Source organism: Cupressus sempervirens, chromosome 1, assembly GCF_028749045.1.
Source record: "Cupressus sempervirens isolate cs-2001-9-10 chromosome 1, ASM2874904v1, whole genome shotgun sequence".
NCBI lineage: Eukaryota > Viridiplantae > Streptophyta > Pinopsida > Cupressales > Cupressaceae > Cupressus > Cupressus sempervirens.
In genome coordinates this window covers 72,819,433-72,834,809 of record NC_143118.1, presented here as the reverse complement: position 1 = coordinate 72,834,809, position 15,377 = coordinate 72,819,433, and the positions used below count along the sequence as shown (strand labels likewise).

General features: G+C 34.8%; 2 pseudogenes; both read right to left on the bottom strand.

Moving 5' to 3' along the window:
• Nucleotides 1–1,267: 1,267 nt before the first annotated feature.
• On the bottom strand, nucleotides 1,268–1,944 carry LOC149576213 (putative glutamine amidotransferase GAT1_2.1 pseudogene; annotated as a pseudogene).
• Nucleotides 1,945–7,030: 5,086 nt separating this feature from the next.
• LOC149576212 (putative glutamine amidotransferase GAT1_2.1 pseudogene) lies at nucleotides 7,031–7,737 on the bottom strand (annotated as a pseudogene).
• Between the last annotated feature and the right edge of the window lie 7,640 nt (nucleotides 7,738–15,377).

Sequence of the window (15,377 nt, the reverse complement as noted above, 5' to 3'; positions counted from 1 at the left end):
TTGGATAATCTATCATGAGATTGATAGATTTCCTCTGAATTAGGAAGGTACAACTCCCTTATGGAATGATATGAAATGAATTCATTTCATTGCCTAAACTAATTGGGTGTGTTCTTAACCTGAGAATGAAAGAGGAAAATTGAGTCAATCCTAGGCAAGATTAACTCAGGCAAATTTTAGATCCTAAACCTAGCCAACTTCAAGAACTCACACATCTTATGACTCCTCGGCATTGGTGATGCAATAATGTTGTTAGTTATGCAAATGTAGTGACATGGAGTTAAAAAGAAAACATCTGAAACTTTGCAACATGAACAGATGAAAGTACTCTGATCCATCACCCATTCACCATTTAGCTGAGAATGCAAGAAAGTGCTTAAGGCTGATTATAACAATACTCTAATTGGAAGTAATAAAAAAAAAGTGATGCCTAAATGCTCAGATTCATAACACAACCTTTCTTGTTTTGAACACAACAAACATAATACTCGAATTACATCTGCTTACAATCTATAGCCAAAACTATTACAAAGAACCAAAATATCCATCTCTAATGCATGAACGAAAATGCAAAAAATTGAATGCTCTCCCCTCTACTCCAGCTCTTTGACTGTATGCAGAAAAAGCAGAATCTATATGCAATGCGATAAAATATTTAAACTAAAATACCCTCTCTTTTGTTCCAGCTCTCTGACTGTCTGCAGTCAAGAAGCCCTCTACATGCAATCAAATGAAATATCTAAATGAAAATACCCCCTCTTCTACTCCAGGTCCCCGACTGTATGTAGAAAAGACCGAATCCTTTTTACTAAAAACTTTACAGATTTTATAGATCTTTACAATAACATGCTTGTAAGAGCCAATGACCTTTCCTCTTCTCTGAATACAAAGAGATAAAATACAAAGAAAAATACTTTTCAAATCTGAGAACTCAAACAGTCACCACGGATGAAGGAATACAAGAATAATGACTTCTCAATTCTGAAACTATTCATTTTTTACCAACATTTGAGCTGAATCCATTGGGCTTCTGGATTCACATCATTTCCTCTACTCATATCTGCTGCCTGAGTTCAATGATCATTGCTGTAACTATTCCCATGATATCAATCCTGAACTGCGATATAACATTGACCAAACAATGGTGGAGAATGATAATGGTGACAATGATGGCATATTACAAGATTGTATTCACTAGTTACATCTACCATATCTTTGACATTTACATATTCCTCCCTCATGATAGAAGTAGCAAGGCCACTATAGACTACCAATCTTGATATGCAGCCACACCTTTTACAAATTCCTCATAAGCCCTTGGGCATCCTGGATAATAAAAAATATTGCAATTTTCACAATCATGGTGCATTCTTTCAGGGTGGAATTGCAGACCCATGATGAACTTTCCTTCCTCTGGATTTTATCCATTTGGGTCATAAAAGCTTCAATCAAACCACTTGGGGCATATGCCATTGCCATGAATCTCTCTGCCAATCTCTTTATCCCCTGATGATGATAGCTATTAACCATAATCTCCATATTAACTCCTTATGAATCTTCAAACCATGAGTGGAGTGGAGCAACTTCTACCACTTTGATAGCGTGCTTATACCCATCATAATTGTCATAGTTTATGTGCTTGATATCAAAACCCAACTTTTCTGACACCTCTTTCTCAACATCCTGATATAGGGTTCCCATAAAAGCTATATTGAAGAGCTGAGATCCTCTACATATACCCAAATAAGGTACATTTCTTTCGAGATAGCACCTGCCAAGCTACAATTCAATGGCGTCCTTTGCGTTATCAATGGCAGCGTCACTGCTATGTAATTTCCTTATTTGGTCAATTTCATCAAGAGCATTCTGAGAGAAGCCAAACTTCTCATAGCCAAATAAACAGTGCCGATTACTTTTGAGTTGATAAGAAGCTACTGCTCTCATTACATAGATTGATTCAATCAATATCGACAAGCTATGTATATAACATTATGGATGCTGTTAATTGTTAAAGACGATCGAATTTGACATCTTTTATAAGGTCGTTCCTTGAAAAATGTTTAAATTGATCTCCTATGAAAGCCACACCATGCAAAGGCTTTTCCTGCGGGTAGAAAGTCTCTTTTGTGAGAATCACACACACTTAGTGTGATTTCAAAAAATGGAGTAGCCCTCACTCGTATTTCCACCCGTCAAACTTAAGAGCGAGGGTGTTTTTATAACTTAAACATGCGCCTTTATCTCAAGAATAATATCAACTGTTATTGTTTATTAAAAATGTATTAGATTGATGCGTATTCTACCCTATTACACTTTTGAAATCTTAGTTGGCACCTTTAATCATATCTTCCATCATTTTAAAACATATATCATTCAATCATGCCAATTATCTATATACACACCAACTTTATGAAGTTTGGCATTTGTCACACTGAAACAAGACAATAAGGTCCAAGTTCAAAAAGAACTCATCAAGTAGCATGTTCACTGTATTTTTTATTACGCTCTTGATTTCCAGAGTCTTCTGTTCGCCCTATGATTGATAACAAGAAATGCAATATATAGGATAGGCAGCTCAATATGCATTGTAAATAATACAATGATTGAACTTTTAGACATCACAAAATTCCCAAATGCGGTCATGTGCTAAGAATTTGATTTTTTTTTATCAACATTATTTATATAATGTATGCCAAACATAATCTCCATAGTACGACATTTCCAATATAATCATAATGAGCTCAAGATGCATTTCCTTTGCATTTTAAATGTAACATCAGGTGAAACTGATTTGTAAATGTTGTGGCTCCACTATGTGAGGTACTATTTTGCTTCAAAATTAAATGAGATAGGTGAAGTAATAATAAACCTCTATCATCACTATCATACTATCCTTCATATTTTCATCAATGGGAGCATATTATCTCAACCGGGTTAGGATCTATAACCTACTTGATATAAAAAGACCTTTAGACCAACCCAATCGACTTAGAGAAGGAAAGGCAATGACAAGGAAACCCAGCAAAGATAACCTACCTAAGGAAGACGTAGACCTAGACTCAACCATGACTAGACCTGACTATATGACCCCAATTATTGCCAAAAAAATGGGTGATTGAAAGTCAGACAATAGCTGGCTCCGACTGGGGAATCATGTACTGCAAAGTGCATGAAGAATTCAACATCTTTGGTTAAGCAAGTGCCTTAAGCATTGGGTTATGGAGTCTAGAATGAAGATCAATGAGGAAGTGCATATAGGGAGGGTGGAGGGGAGTAGGGAAAACTAAAACAAAGTAAGAGAAAACAACAACAACAACTAGGCAAGAAGAAGCTACACTAGACACACCAAGACTGGAAAGAGAAATTATTTACAAAAGGTGAGGAGACCTCACTTGTAGGACCAAAAGAAAAGAAAGATTCATACATGATCATTTATAGGAAGAGAGAAATATGAATCTTTTTGGCATAGAGGAGAATGCTTCACTAGCTTGCAACAACATTGATATCTTCTGGCCAATCCTTGACTACTGAATTTGAGTCCAAAAGCTATTTGTAACATAGTAACCCATAGAACATTGCCAAATAGTCATGCCTCATCATATACTTCTGATTGCTCTGTATTTTTCTGCATACTATCTTTCACATGTTCTATCCTGTTTGGTGAAGAAGGAAACTCACCGGACTCTGCAAACATCACTGAATCATACTTGCATCTATTCTCCTCAACCTTGTCACTTAGAACAAGGATATCAATTTTCAAATCCAAACTGGTAGAATATTCAAGTGATTCTAAAAGCACTTCTTAAAAACACTCACATCCATTTACTCCATTACCACTCTCAGCAAGGATATCATCTTTCAAATCAGAATGAACATAATCAGAAAATTGAAAAGCTTTTGGAAGTGAAATAGCATCATACCAATCACAGGCTTTATCATTAACAACTTTAGATTTCAAAATGGGGCTGAAATTGAAGGATTCCTTATTTGCTACAGCATCCGTCCAAGCTGAGATATCTTCTTTATTTTCTATAGCAAGATGTTCATCTGAATTCACAATTTCAATATTTGGATTAATTATGGAAGAGTATTCCAGACCGGGAGGATTATAATCAGATTCACTATCTTCTTCATAATGCTGCAATACCTCATTATCTTTCATAATTCCTTCCTTTTCATCATCTGTTATTGCAACATCTTTAGATTCAATATGATGACCACTAAGGCATAATGCAGCCAGCATGTTTGTTTTAGGATAGTTCTCCAGAAGACAACAATTTAAAATATAATCCTCATTTAGTTCTCTTTCAATTTTGTTGATCATTTCTTCAATCATATTTTTAGATTTGACAAAACATGTTTCCACTTTTTCTTCAAGACAGATAGATTCTAATATAGTATTATCAAAAACCTTTGCAACTTGAAAATCAGTTTCACAAAAATTTTCAATGGAATTCAACTCTTCATGTTTTTCATTAACTATCTGATTATTCTCATCAGAGACTTCATGCAAAGGTTTGACTTTATTTTCTTCAAATCTGAAACTTTTAAAATCAGAGGCAAATGAAGGCATGAAAGAAAATTCTTTGTCAACTGTTCTTATCAATTCTTCATCATTGAGAAGGCTGTCTTCATTTGCTGAAAGTTGCACTTCTAGGAAACCAGGCTTCTCTTGCTGTTCAAAATTCAAACCATTGGTCGATATGATCTCTTCATTCTGCTTATTGATTCTATCCACCTTAGCAATGCTTTCTGCAACTTCAATGATTTCAGCATGCTGGACTGAAACTGATTCTTTTGTTTGCAGTTCTGAGAGTGGTTCTAGATTCATACTTACTGCATCAGGTTCAACATTAGGAGAACAAGTCTCATTTCCAACCTTAAATGATGGATCTAAAGGTGTAACTAATGACTCCACAGGAAATACTATTGAGAAGCAAGGGATAATAACAATCTTTTCTTCTTCTTGTGGTGGTTCAGGCTGGAAATGCTTTTCATGCTTATTGCCTTCTTCATGCAGATGGCTCATCCATGGTAGCACTATTGATGAAGAAAATTTAGACTTTCTCAAAGCAGGGAAGATGGGAGAAGAAAAAGTATCCTTTTTAGAACTCGCATAAGTTCCTTTCTGTCTGAACTCCTGGAGAACATAGAATCTCTTTTCAATCAGCTTCCACACTTCTCTAGACCGATGGTCTTGAGCTATACTCAAGTTGTTTCTTGTGGCATAACTGATACTCTCTTTAAATTTACTCTAGATTTGTTGAAGCATAGGATCATCATCAATCACAATCTCTTTCATAGATGACGAAAGTCTTTTTTTATATTTTAAATCATTTCTCGGAGGAATTTGACCTTGATACATTTCTTAAGATTATTTGCACAATAGAGTAACAGAAATCTGAATCAAATTTATGGAAAGATAATGATGTTAACTCGATCATGAGCAACCAATTTTTCAGCAAGTTCTTCAAAAATCTGTTCTAATAGGCATGATCTTTTTACAATGGAGTCGCCAATCTCTTGCAAGATAATAAAGTTTTTGAGAATAAAAGCACTGGACTCTTCAACTAGAAAATATGAGAATAAAAATGGACTCGCCAACTTCTTTTAGAGATAAAAATAATACTAAGGAAGTAAAATCTAAACACTGATCTTCTTTTCCAGTCCCCAGCGGAGTCGCCAAAAATCTGTTGGTAAACATATTGTCCTTTTAAATAAACTCTCCAAATGCCCAATTCTAAAAGAACAATTAGCTACCAACAGTTGGATAATTTATCATGAGATTGATAGATTTCCTCTAAATTAGGAAGGTACAACTCCCTTATGGAATGATATGCAATGAATTCATTTTATTGCCTAAACTAATTGGGCGTGTTCTTAACCCGAGAACAAAAGAGGAAAATCGAGTCAATCCTAGGCAAGATTAACTCAGGCAAAATTTAGATCCTAAACCTAGCCAACTTAAAGAACTCACACATCTTATGACTCCTTGGTATTGGTGATGCAATAATGTTGTTAGTTATGCAAATGCAGCGACATGAAGTTAAAAAGAAAACATCTGAAACTTTGCAACATGAACAGATGAAAGTACTATGATCTATCACCCATTCACCATTTAGCTGAGAATGCAAGAAAGTGCTTAAGGCTAATTATAACAATACTCTGATTGGAAGTAATAAAAAAAAAGTGATGCCTAAATGCTTAGATTCATAACACAACTTTTCTTGTTTTGAACACAACAAACATAATACTCGGATTACATCTGCTTACAATCTACAGCCAAAACTATTACAAAGAACCAAAATATCCATCTCTAATGCATGAATGAAAATGCAGAAAATTGAATGCTCTCCCCTCTACTCTAGCTCTTTGACTGTATGCAGAAAAAGCAGAACCTATATGCAATGCAATAAAATATCTAAACTAAAATACCCTCTCTTCTGTTCCAGCTCTCTGACTGTCTGCAGTCAAGAAGCCCTCCACATGCAATCAAATGAAATATCTAAATTAAAATGCCCCCCCTCTATCTAAATTAAAATGCCCCCCCTCTTCTACTCTAGCTCTCCGACTGTATGCAGAAAAGACCGAATCCTTTTTACTGAAAACTTTACAGAATTTATACATCTTTACAATAACAGGCTTGTAAGAGCCAATGACCTTTCCTCTTCTTTGAATAGAAAGAGATAAAATACAAAGAAAAAGACTTTTCAAATCTGAGAACTCGAATAGTCACCACGGATGAAGGAATACAAGAATAATGACTTCTCAATTCTGAAACTATTCATTTCTAACCAACATTTGAGCTGAATCCATTGGGCTTTTGGAGTCGCATCATTTCCTCTGCTCATATCTGTTGCCTGAGTTCAATGATCATTGTTGTAACTATTCCCATGATATCAATCCTGAACTGCGATATAACATTGACCAAACAATGGTGGAGAATGATAATGGTGACAATGATGGCATATTACAGCATTGTATTCACTAGTTACATCTACCATATCTTTGACATTTACATATTCCTCCCTCATGATAGAAGTAGCAAGGCCACTATAGACTGCCAATCTTGATATGCAGCCACACCTTTTACAAATTTCTCGTAAGCCTTTGGGCATCCTGGATAATAAAAAATATTGCAATTTTCACAATCATGGCACATTCTTTCAGGGTGGAATTGCAGACCCATGATGAACTTTCCTTCCTCTGGATTTTATCCATTTGGGTCATAAGAGCTTCAATCAAACCACTTGGGGCATATGCCATTACCATGAATCTCTCTGCCAATCTCTTTATCCCCTGATGATGATAGCTATTAACCATAATCTCCATATTAACTCCTTATGAATCTTCAAACCATGAGTGGAGTGGAGCAACTTCTACCACTTTGATAGCGTGCTTATACCCATCATAATTGTCATAGTTTATGTGCTTGATATCAAAACCTGACTTTTCTGACACGTCTTTCTCAACATCCTGATATAGGGTTCACCCACAAGCTATATTGAAGAGCTGAGATCCTCTACATATACCCAAATAAGGTACGTTTCTTTTGAGATAGCACCTGGCAAGCTACAATTCAATGGCATCCTTTGCATTGTCAATGGCAGTGTCACTGCTATGTAATTTCCTTATTTGGTCAATTTCATCAAGAGCATTTTGAGAGAAGCCATACTTCTCATAGCCAAATAAACAGTGCCAATTACTTTTGAGTTGATCAGAAGTCGCTTCTCTCATTACATAGATTGATTCAATCAATAGCAACAAGCTATATATATAACATGATGGATGCTGTTGATTGTTAAAGACGATCGAATTCGACATCTTTCATAAGGTCGTTCCTTGAAACATGCTTAAATTGATCTCCTATGAAAGCCGCACCATGCAAAGGCTTTTCCTGCGGGTAGAAAGTCTCTTTTGCGAGAATCACACACACGTAGTGTGATTTCAGCAAATGGAGTAGCCCTCCCTCATATTTCCACCCGTCAAACTTAAGAGCGAGGGTGTTTTTATAACTTAAACATGCGCCTTTATCTCAAGAATAATATCAACTATTATTGTTTATTAAAAATGTATTAGATTGATGCGTATTCTACCCTGTTAGACTTTTGAAATCTTAGTCGGCACCTTTAATCATATCTTCCAACATTTTAAAACATATATCATTCAATCATGCCAATTATCTATATATACACCAGCTTTATGAAGTTTGGCATTTGTCACACTGAAACAAGACAGTAAGGTCCAAGTTCAAAAAGAACTCATCAAGTAGCATGTTCACTATATTTTTTATTGTGCTCTTGATTTCCAGAGTCTTCTGTTCGCCATATGATTGATAGCAAGAAATGCAATATATAGGATAGGCAGCTCAATATGCATTGTAAATAATACAATGATTGAACTTTTAGACATCACAGAATTCAATTTGATTTTTTTTTTATCAACATTATTTATATAATGTATGCCAAACATAATCTCCATAGTACTGCATTTCCAATATAATCATAATGAGCTCAAGATGCATTTTCTTTGCATTTTAAATGTAACATCAGGTGAAACTGATTTGTAAATGTTGTGGCTCCACTATGTGAGGTACTTTTTTGCTTCAAAATTAAATGAGATAGCTGAAGTAATAATAAACCTCTGTCATCACTATCATACTATCCTTACTTCATATTTTCATCAATAGGAGCATATTATCTCAGCCGGGTTAGGATCTATAACCTACCCGATATAAAAAAGACCTTTAGACCAACCCAACTAGCTTAGAGAAGGAAAGGCAATGACAAGGAAACTCAGCAAAGATAACCTAGCTAAGGAAGACGTAGACCTAGACTCAACCATGACCAGACCTGACTATATGACCCCAATTATTGCCAAAAAAATGGGTCATTGAAAGTCAGACAACAAGTTGCAACCCCCCTCCTTCTTCTTCACCATCGTCTCCTCCTGCCAACACCCCTAATGACTCAATTAAAATTGTGTCTAACCCTCACTCTACTATTATCACTCATCCTAGGAAAACTATTGGGGAAATGACTCCTGCATCATTTTCCTCCCAAGCTCCTTCTAATGAAGGTCTTCAGGCGCCCCCTATTAATGACTCAGCCATTAATTTCAATTCAGATGATGGTTTCACTATCGTTCAAGACAAGAAAAAGTGAAAAAAAGGGAATGGTAACTCTATGCCAAAGTCTTTCTACCCTACTATCAGTACTCCTCAACAATCTAGCTTGTTATCTGCTCCTGTTTTGAGCAATACCAGTAACGACTACATAAATCAACATGATGGTTTGATGGAAAAACCCCACACAAGGGATTCATCTCATAAAATCCCTCCAAAAGTCTTCCAAGAGATTAGGGATAATTATAATTTTGAGATCATCCTGGCTGCCCCTATGCCCACTAATGCTCATATTAGGCCTTCCATGGATGGAGTCTATAGCATAGATTGATGTACATGTTAATATGGTCCCTTTTGCTGCTAGACGTAGAGGTAGGCCCCCTGGTTCAAAGAACAAACCATTTGTGCCTAAAATAGGGGAGTGCTCAAATAAATTCTTAGATCTAACTGATCAAGAGGGAATTGCGTGTTTCACCCCTCACTCTATTTCTCAATGAATTGTTTATCATGGAATGTGAGGGGTTTAAAGTCCCCTGATAGAAAGTTTGTTATCAAGTAGTTGTTAGATTCTCTGCATTCTTTTGATTTTTTTATGATGCAAGAAGTCAAGGCTATGCAATTCACTTTGGATTCCAATCTCAACTTTATATGGAGGGGTGCTATCAAGTTTTATACTAACCATGAGAGAGGTAGAGGTGGTGTGGCTTTTCTTATTAACTGCAAGTGGGGTAACTATATCACCAATCAAGGATGTTCTCCATGTCAGAGAGCTGTGTGGGTGACTTTGTAGCATGATAATAAACCCTTTGGAATTTGTGCAATTTATGCTTCAAATGACCCTAAGGAAAGAATCAAGCTCTGGAAATGGCTTTTAGGCCTCTCTGATATGCCTTGGCTTTTCAGTGGTGATTTCAACATGGTTGAATCCTAGGATGACAAGTCGGGGGCCTCTCCTTTTCATTGGAAATATAATGAGAATTTTTTTTGGTATAAACTTATAAATTCTAAGAATATTTTTGATCCTATTGTCGAGAAAAGGAGTTCCAATCTTGGGTTATGGCACACTTGGTGTAATTTTCAACAAGGCAATGCCAGGATTTAGTCCAAGCTTGACCATTTCTATGCCAATAGGTTTTCTTTCTCTTTCCCCCCTGACAGTGCTGGGAATATTATTTGTGTCATTGCTACTACTCTTTCTGATCATCACCCTATTTTGACTAAAGTCAATTTTAACAATAGCCCCCTTCAGCACAAGTCTACCAGCAATAAGTTCATTTTAAACACCAACCTCCTCTTGGATGAGGATGTTCTTGCTACTATGTAGATTATTAGAGGTATTAATAAACTTAATCTTTAGCACATGTCCCATCTAGATAGATGGAACACTAACGTGTCTACCTGGAGGGTTTTTCTACAAAACATTGGTCAGAAAAAAGCTAAGGACTACAGGTTTGTTGAAAAAAAATTATCTTTTGATCTGCAAATTGTTGAGAACAACATCCAAAATAATCCCTCTAATATGGATCTTCTCTCCTAGGTTATAGCTGCTAAGGATGCTCTTAGGAAGCATCAGCAGGTTAGGATTCGGGGAGCCAGGATCAAATCTAGAGCCCACTGGCTTCAATATGGGGACAGGTGATCTAAATTTTTCTTTAACCTTCCTAAACATAAGCATATTAAAGAGTCTGTTGATAGACTTTTGATTGATAATCATGATATTATTGATCCTGAGGTTACTATTTAGGCTTTTACCAACTATTATAAGGGTCTTTTTACCTCTGAAGACTCCTTTGAGGCTGAGTCTATAAGAGATAAATGCAAATTTCTCATTCCTAAAAAGTTAGACTCAGAAGATATTGCTATCATTGCTAAAGATATCTCTATTGAGGAGATTGAGGGAGCTATCAAGGCTCTCAATAATAATAAAGCTCCAAGCCCTGATGGTTTCCTAGTTGAGTTCTATAAATCCAATATCATTTGGATATGTAAGGATCTCAAGGACCTTTATTCTGAAGCTTTGACTAAGGGTTCCTTGGGTCAGCATGTTAATAAAGGTATTATTAAGCTCCTCCCTAAAGATGGTGATAAGACCTTCATTAAGAATTGGAGGCCGATTACCCTTCTTAATGTTTCTTATAAGATTTTGGCTAAAATCATGGCTCTTAGGTTGGTCAATATTCTTCCTAAGTTTATTAATTCCACCCAAACTAGTTCCATAAAGGGTAGGTACATTCTGGAGAATCTCATAACTAGGTAGGAAGCCATGGATTGGTCTAAATGCTCACATCAAAGCTCTGCCATGCTTCTTCTTGACTTTGAGAAGGCATATGACAGGGTTGAGTGGAGATTTCTTCTCATGATGTTAGATGCCTTTGGATTCCCTCCCTTCTTTTGTAAAATTGTGCAGATGCTTCTTAACGATGCCTCTGCTCAAGTTGAAGTCAATGGTGTTCTCTCTGCTCCTTTTTCTCTTGGTAGATCCATTAGACAAGGGTGCCCTCTAGCACCTTCTCTTTTTATGATTCTCTCAGAGGATCTCTTCTATATCCTCAGAGATAATTCCATTTCTCCTGAGGTCAGAGGTATTTACCTACCTAATAATGAAGAGCTCATCAATTGTCAATTTGCGGATGATACTGCGTTGTTCTTTGAGCTATCAAAAAGTAACTTTAATGCTTTGCTTGATAAACTTAGTCTCTTCTGTACTATATTTGGGGCTAATATCTCCCAAGCTAAATCTATTTGCTTAGGGTGGGAGGAGCAACCCTCAGATTGGCTTTCCCAATTCAGCTTTCAATGGGGGTCCCAATAAGATTACCAGATATCTTGGGATCCCCTTTTCGGTGGAGCCTACCATCAAAGACATGTGGTCCTAGGTTAAAGAGAAGATTGATAAGAAGCTCGGAAAATGGCATAACAAGGCCCTTTCTCTGGCAGGCAGAATTCAGGTTTGCCAGAAAATGTTGTCCTCTTACACCATTTATTACTCTTCCGCTTGGTTATTTAATAACTATCAGATTGCTGAAATTTAGAAGTCCATTAGACACTTTCTTCGGTATGATGGCAAAGGAAATAACAAAATTCATTATGTTAAGTGGGTTTGGTGCAACATTGACAAAACCCTTGAGGCGCTTGGGCTTAAGGATTTAAGAACTCAGAGCATAGCCCTGTCTACCAAATGGATTTTTCAATCCATGGAGGGTGATTCTCCTTGGAAAGTGCTAGTTAGAAACAAAATTGCAAGGGGTGTTCCTAAGAAAGCTAAATCCTAGACTAACCTCCCCTTTTGTGATCTCTTGCTTGGCAACTTTCCTATTATGGTCCAAGGCTCCATGTTTTTCAGGTCTATCTGGAGGGCTTGGGATCATGTTAGGAAATTCATCACTCACAAGGATTTTCACTCTAGTGATCAACTCCATGGTGAAAGGTCCATTTGGTGGAATCTTCACCTAAATGGTAAACCTTTGGCCCTTACCCAAGGGTGTTCTACCAGACTTTGGGCTAAGAAAGATATTAAGCAATTCATGGACCTTTATAAGAAAAATCATATTTTGCCTTGGAATGAGCTTAAGAATAAATGTGGTATCCCAGACTCTCATAGAAGAACTTATAACATGATTCTGCAAGCTGCTATTGGTCTTCTTGTTATTTGCAATGTTGATTCTCATAGGTACTTGAAGCGTAAATGGCATGATGGTGTTGTCACTAACCTTCTTAAGGCCAAGAACATTTATAAAATTCTTGCTTGTAACATTGATATTATTGATCATGTCAATACCGTTTGGTACTCTTCTTTTGATGCTGATGATTGGAAAAATTATTTTGAAATGTTATGGAAGAATTCTATTGAACCTAAAATTAGATGCTTCAGATGGTTAGCCTTGTTGGACAGGCTACTTATTAAGAGAGATTTTTCTAATTCTGATACTTGTATTTTTTTGTAGAGTTCCTGAATCTAGTAGACATATCCTTCTTGACTGTATTTTTGCTAAAAAATTATGGAATATGTTTGGCATTGTCTATCCTATTGATGTTACTATTCTTGATATTATTTTTGGGCATATTGATGGTCTTCCTAAAGATACTAATTTATTTTGGAATATTTTGTCATCTAACATTCTTTGGCAGATCTGGAAATGTAGGAGCGAGGAAAGGTACCAAGGTAAGCAAAGGGGTCTTACTGAGTTTTTTTGAAAACTCACTTATTTTAAAATCTACTTGCAGGTGCAAGTTACCATGTTGATGGAGTAGGGGAAATTGAGAAGGTTCCTGCATGATGGGTACCAATGGCATAAAACTTTGGATGACTTGCAAGTTTTTGCGCATGTTTGTAATAGGCTGACCAGGGAGACCAAAGAGAAAGGGCATGCAGAAAAGAGCAATTATTCATGTTGATGCAAATTCAAGAGCACAAAAGAATTGTTTTGATGGAGGGCCCCTTAGGTTGGACAGCGTGGGTGGATACGCCCTTTGATGTTCTTGGCTAAATTGTTCCTCTTCTCTTCTATTGTTTTTTTGACTTGATGTACAGCGGTCTCTGATTCTCTTTGGTGAGGCTTGGCCTCCTTGTTTTCTCTCGTGGTGACCTTTTTGGTTCTCCTCCTTTTTTTAACTCTTATATCTAATAGAAAAAATATATATAAATACAAATATATAATGAATAATATAAAATATGTTAACAATTACATTATAATATAATTTATTAGTAAGTTGAGTTTCTAAATTTGATATATTTTAGATTCTAAATTATTACTACTAATATAGACACACGCACACACACACACACACACACACACACACACACACACTTTAATATAATGTTATATCTATATTATCAAGAGAAGTACTATATTATCCATATAAGAGATTTTGACAGTTTATTAAGAAATTTAATTGTCAAAATTTTTTAGCCCATCAATGTGTACGGTCTTTAAAAAAAATAGCCTCTCATATACGGTTAAAATGTAGAAAAATGGCCAATACGGCCACCAATTTCTAGGACTGGTTGCATCAATTTTAGTTTATGGAAATTATTGTAATTCTAAATTCAAAATAGAAGCCAGTCTATCTTCTCTATTATATTTAATTTTGATGGTTGGAGTTGTATTTAAGAATTAACTTTAAATTAATTTTTGATATTCTTATTTTAAAATATCTTTTATGTTTTCTACTTTAGTTTAAACTTAGTTTTAATTAAGATCTATTAGATTTCCACAATCCATGAGAATGAGATATGCTTTTTGGATTTGATTGTGTAGAGTTTTTTATCATCAACATTCCAGATCATACTACATGATCCATCATCTGTATGATTCGAAACATTGATGATATAAAACTCTACAAAATCAAATCCAGAAAGCATATCTCATTAGTTTTAATTACTTTTGTTTATTTATATTTTTTATATTTTTACAATTTTAAATTAAATATAATATTTTTATTATTATTTTATGATATATTTTTACCAATTTATTATTTTAAAAATTAGAAATTTGTTTATCTATATATTCTAAAAAAAATATTATTTGTAAAAGGTTAAAGTCATAATTTTTAAATTAATTCTAAAATTTAATACATTTCATAAACTTGTAAGTGGTAGAAAAACCTATTTTTGCCCAAGAATATTATTCGTAGAAAATAATTTTAACTAGTAGTCGCATGCTTTTATACATGCAACAAGTGGCCGATAGTTGATAGGAGATGAGATTTAGGAGAAAAATGTAGAATGAACATTAAATAATGTAAATACAAGTTTTTTTAAACTGAAAATAAAAAAATAAAAACGTTGAAGATTAAAACATAGATTCACAATTTACAATATTTAAAAATTTGAATATTGGTTGAGAAATATGTTAATAATTTTAAAATTTTACAATTAAATTCAATTTATCAAATATGAAAAAATAATCATTTAAAAAAACCCATCAAAAAATCTATTATGAAAAATCAATAAGAGAAATTAGAAAAATAATATGAAAAATAATGACGTCTCTAACAAATATTCTATTTACTAAACAAATTATATTAGCAGTCGCATGCTTTTGTACATGCAATAGGTGCACCGATAAGAGATGAGATTTAAGCAAAAAATGTAGACTGAACATTAAATAATGTAAATATAAGTTTTTTAAAAATGAAAATAAAAAAATAAAAAACTTGAAGATTAAACCATAGATATAAAATTTACAGTATTTAGGAAATTTGAATGTTGCTTAACAAATGTGTTCAATAATTTCAATATTTTACAATTAAA